Raw genomic sequence first — 6,000 nt, forward strand, 5'->3', positions numbered from 1 at the left:
TGTGGATTCTTGGATTGATAGAGGAGGGAAAATTACAAACGTCAGCCCAGATCAATATTTATTTATTGTATTACCGAGAAGAAGATATTGCCGGGATCAAACTAGTAGATTGGCTTCTCTTATGTAATCATTTCTAGCAGTGGTCATTGTTCTAACAAGACAGCGGGTGCATTATTTCACCAAATGACAGTGAACTTGACATCAGATTGGTGTAATCCTGTATTCCTTAACAACACGTGACTAAAACTCGTGTCTGATCAGCACAATGGAGGCACATGAGCGTGAGCAATAACAGCTCATATCGTCATATCTGTCATATCATTCTCACTTTTGGAAGCGATCGTTCGGCTACTGCGTTAATCTGCGTAGCCCAGCTACATCTATGGGGTGCAGCTTCCTAGACTACTTACTAGGCACTCCCCCCACCCCTCAAATATAACGTCGTCCAATATTTAAGTTGCGGGCGCATATTCGAATATCCAGGTATGACGTCATGATAAAACAATATTTTATCGTGAAATAAACCACGCTTCGTACTTCATTGTACTTTGAGATTTATCGTGTAGCTTCCTACATATCATTCGTTTGGGTTTTTTTATTTGTTGCTTGCGCCACATTCAGCAATATTATCGAGTCTGGTCCAGACAATCCAGTGGTTGACATCACGAGCATCGATCCACGCATATTGGATACGATAACATGCATCAACCAAGTCGGGACCACCCGATCCCGTTAATCGCCTCTTACGACAAGCATAGTCGCCTTTTACGGCAAGCATTGGTTGCTGAAGACCTATTCTATCCCGGATCTTCATTGGTTCTTAGATATCAATATAATATAAATGGTATTCATGTGTGTTTGAAGTAAATATAAACGTTTTGCACACACCTGAAAAAAGTTGTAGTTATTCTGTTAGTTAGCAGTTATCATAACGGGAAATGCTAAAATATTCAATGATGTTTTGATTGTTAAGGTAAGGAAGCAAAAACTTGTTGAGGAATATTCAGTGTTTGGTCCATGACATGAATCGGCCGGATTGCATAATAAACAATACCATGCTTCTTTGGAAGCCACCACAGCTAACAATCGGATATTTTGCAAAACAAGGTAGTCAAAACGAAATCGTGCAGCTTAAAGTGTATAAACACGTCCCATTTTAATTCTGGAAACCCAAAAGTCCAGAAACTCTACGGTCTTTGCCCAGTCTCGGTCAAAGGTATTTACTAAATCAAACATGCTGTTTTCATGGGAACATACTACGGAAGAAAAAATGAAAAATTGTTCAAAACTCAATATTTAGACTATGTTGCCCATGGGCGAAAATATTTTCCTTTGCTCAAAACTCATGCTTTTGTTTCCCAAATTCATACAGGTGTCCTTATACGTTTCATGACACATAATTTAACTCATTTTAACTTTATTCAAATATTGTACGATGTTATTGAAATATTCGCACATGGGAGAGAAAAAGGTTTGGCCCATGGTCGAGAATAATTTCCTTTGCTCCAAACTGTTTGTTTAGTGTCGAAAATACATAAAGGTGTTCTAAGGAGTTTCATGACATATAATTTGACTTATTTTAACTTAATTCAACTATTTTACGGCGTTATTGAAATATTTCGCCCTGGACGAGAAAGTTTGACCCATGGGCGAGAATAGTTTCAGTTTCGAAAATACATAAAGGTGTGTCTACAAGTGTGACACATGATTCAACTCATTTTACTTGATTCAATAATTTGTGGCGTTATTTAAATATTTCGCCCATGCTTTCGTCAGTCCCTTTAAAGCACGAACTATATGTGTGCAAAGTATATTGTATCATGTGAAATAAACTTTATATTATATCATTACATTACTGTTAAAAGAGGGCCTTTGGTTGGATGTTTACTTTAAAGAAGTTTTACAAATTTCACCTTTTTTCATATTGTAACGATCTTTAATGAACCCGGCCCTAATTCTCAAAACGTTTTGATAGTTTATCATACGAATTCATGCGCGTGTACTCCAATTCATTATCGTTATTTTCGACAACATTAAAGTTTAATTAGTTTCGTTATCATTTCACATTTTATGTCTCGTTGATACATCACACTGGGCAATTAAGTGACACTAGGTATGCAATATTCAGGTACACGTGAGCGTATTATAATGGATAGAAACCGGTTCGTCTTTCATTGCATAAAGTCTGGCTGAATATCTCACATTCTAACGAAATCTCGGAATAATTATTTAATTATATGCGGTGTGTAACTGACCAATGGGAATTATGTTTAAAGGCGATTGAGGAAAACTTGTGTGAATATTGTGACACGAGAGCAACCTTTAAATGCGTTGCCCATTTTGGTATAAAAATGGGTTCAGAAAAAAACATCCTTCATAAGATAATTCTCATATTCATATTAGTACGTTGTATTTAATTACAGTGTCAGTCTTATTTACAGGTGATCAAATATATAATTGATAGGGTCGTAGCGGATATCAGAGGAGAGGGTACAGTTGATCAGGAAATGGGTCGCGTCTTCAACTTGATGTTCATCACAGAACTGACATATACGGTCATTAATTGGGGTAATCGGTCGCCGGTATCTGCCGAGCTCAATTTCCAAAGGTAAAGTCGCACATCTCAATTTTGCAAGAACACTACGCTGTTGTCTGTTCAGAATAATCCGGACATAACTAGTATAATGGTCACACTTGACTGGTCTCTCCGATGATTAGGTCGTCTGACAATTGGGATTGAACCATAGCAAGTACAGCGGAATATCTGAGAAACGAGTTGATCCTTTTATGGGACCGATTAGTTTTATGACCACGGGCCTCGGGCGTGGTGTTGGAAGACAAGTTATACATGTACATCCCATATAGTGACTGTTTTTCACTATTCATATTCTAAATTCATTCACAATACCACAACATTTTACTACTCCTTAAAACTTTACAATGACTTCAAAATGTACAATAGATTGAACGAGAAGAAATAATATATTGCGGATTACTCAATCATTGCCTCTTTATCAGCCGCTACTTTTGTATCGTTTGCATTGTACAAAGAAATTTATTTTGTATTTTGTCTGTCCTTTTGCAGATTTAGCCTCAGAATATGCTCATTCGAATTAGGAACTAAAGTAATTGCTTATCATGAATATATATGATACAATTAAGAGTTACTTGTACACTGTAGATGCGAGCGAGGTGAATGATCCAGGTCCATTGGGACGGAGTGTAGAACAGGTTAAAAAGGTTTGTATTTGGTGATGAGTAGGTTTGTTAAATATGATTACACGTTTCGGTGTAGGTTCCAACACCGTTATCAAGCAAATTATATCTTGCCTGATAACGGTGTTAGAACCTACACCGAAACGTCGCCCTTAATTGTAATAATGAAGTTGTTCATCCATAAATTCTTATCCTTACTTAGATACATAAGTGACAGTGACTACATGTACGTAATCCGTATCAATAAAAGGTGTAAAAAAAAATTGAAAGTCATATCTGTCGGAAACCCACCAAATTACTAAGTTTTATTAATTACTCTATTTATTACAAAGCAAATACTTTAGTGATACATTTTTCAGAGGAGAGGGCATACACACAAGTATATTGCTTCCATGTGTGAATGCAGGTTATACTTGGCATCTCAGTTCTCAGCTTCATACTGGATTGTACAGCTGAATTTGTATATGGAACCATTCGTACAGCATGACAATTACTTGCTGGTCGTCAGTCCACAACACACAAAATTTTGGGCATCGCTTTTGCCAGTTGTGTGTTACAATAATGTTTTATTAAAATCAATTTCAATTTGTTTTCACTATTTTCCATTTTCCATTCCATCCATGTTTATGTTGCTACATCTTTAGCTCATGTTGCCAAGTATTATGAAACACTTTAATGTTTCGCCTTCCTAACATTACATTTCAGGTCATTACCATCATCTAATACACAAAAGATGATACCAAGAAATATTTTATTCGGTTTTATGGTCTATGCGGTCTTACAATTGATTTTATTAGTCTTTAAATCATATGTATTGTGCATAATTTCACAAACAGGGCCGTTAGCTGATATAAGGAATGTAACATCCAGTTGATTTTCCAATTGACGTGCTGTTACTGTTTTTTATCAAGAAAGAGGACTGTATATGACATGCGTTTGTCTGTTAACGAACTTTTGTTACAATTATTTTTTTAATAAGCCGTTAATATGCCAGTTGTGACAGGGATGATCGTATTGTGGCTATAGCAGTCGACAGATTGACAGTCGTTGTTACGTGCGTCACTAGGTTATTAGTACGTATTGGCCTTGTTGATTGTTACTATACTTTGAGAATTTCTGTGGCCAGTGGCGGACGTAATTCAAACTCCTTCCACACTGACACCGTATCAAAGATATTTGTGAACCGATTACATAACTCTTATTGAAAGGGTGGGGTGGTAGTTCACCGGACGACACTGTGTACATTGGGCGGCGCCTTTGATATTGCCTCCTAACATACTTTTATTGAATGACCAATTTAACGATGATACACATCTCGCTGAATATATCAAGACACTAAGTCATCTTTCATAAACTTTTTGTATTTTTGTGCTTAATATATCCACATATTAACGAAAATATGAAATACATGTATCAACAAAAATATATATACAGGCTGGGTATTTGCCCACAGCAACACCTGCATAACTGTTTATTCACGCGTGGTGTGGTAGATTGTAATTGAACGAGAGCAGGTATTGTAGAATCACCTGTAAATAAGGCCGACACTGTAATTAGATACAACGTACTAATGAGAATATGAGAATTATTATAAGAAGGCTGTTGTTTTTTTCTGAACTGTTCCAATTTTCATACCAAAAGTGGCAAAGCATTTAAAAGTTGCTTTAGTGTCACAATATTCACTCAAGTTTTCCTCAATCGCCTTTAAACATAATTCCCATTGGTCAGTAACACGCATATAATTAAATAATTATTCCGAGATTTCGTTAGAATGTGAGACTTTATGCAATGGAAGATGAATCGGGTTATTTCCGTTATAAATACGCCCACGTGTACCTGTATATTGCATACCTAGTGTCACTTAATTGCCCAGTGTTATAAACTATCAAAAAAGTTTGAGAATCAGGGCAGGGTTCATTAAAGATCGTTAGAATGTGAAAAAAGGTGAAATTTGTAAAACTGCTATAAGGTAAACATCCAACCAAAGGCCCTTTTAAGTGGTAATGTAATGATATAATATAAAGTATATTTCACATGATAAAATATACTTTGCACACAATTAGTTCATGCTTTAAAGGGACTGACGAAATATTTTTAAAAACCCCAAATTAGTTGAATTAAGTTAAAATGAGTTGAATCATGTGTCATGCTTTTAGATACACCTATATGTATTTTCGAAACTAAAACTGTTGAGCAAAGGAAAAAATTCTCGCCCCATGGACCGGACTTTCTCGTCCAGGGCGAAATATTTCAATAACGCTGCAAAATAGTTGAATTAAGTTGAAATGAGTTAAATTATATGTCATGAAACTTCTAAGAACACCTTTATGTATTTGCGAAACAAAACCACAAGTTTGGAGCAAAGGAAAATATTCTCGCCCATGGGTCAAACTTTTCTCGTGTATTGGCGAATTATTTCAATATCGCTATAAAATCGTTGAATTAAGTTAAAATGAGTTAAATGTTGTATCATGATACTTAAGAGAAATACACTTATGTATTTGCGAAACAAAAACATGAGTTTTAAGTAAGGGAACATATTCTCGCCCATGGGCCAAACCCTTTTCCCGCCCATTGGCGAAATATTTAAATTTCGCTATAAAATCGTGGAATTAGGTTAAAATGAGTCAAATTTTGTGTCATGATACTTGAAAAAAAAATACATTTATGTATTTGCGAAACAAAAACATGAGTTTTGAGCAAAGGAAAATATTCTCGCCCATGGGCCAAACGTTTTCTCGCCCATGGGCGAAATATTTCAATAACGCTATAAAATCGTTGAAT

The sequence above is a fragment of the Haliotis rufescens genome, unplaced genomic scaffold, assembly GCF_023055435.1.
Source record: "Haliotis rufescens isolate VD_foot unplaced genomic scaffold, xgHalRufe1.0.p SCAF_16, whole genome shotgun sequence".
Taxonomy (NCBI): domain Eukaryota; kingdom Metazoa; phylum Mollusca; class Gastropoda; order Lepetellida; family Haliotidae; genus Haliotis; species Haliotis rufescens.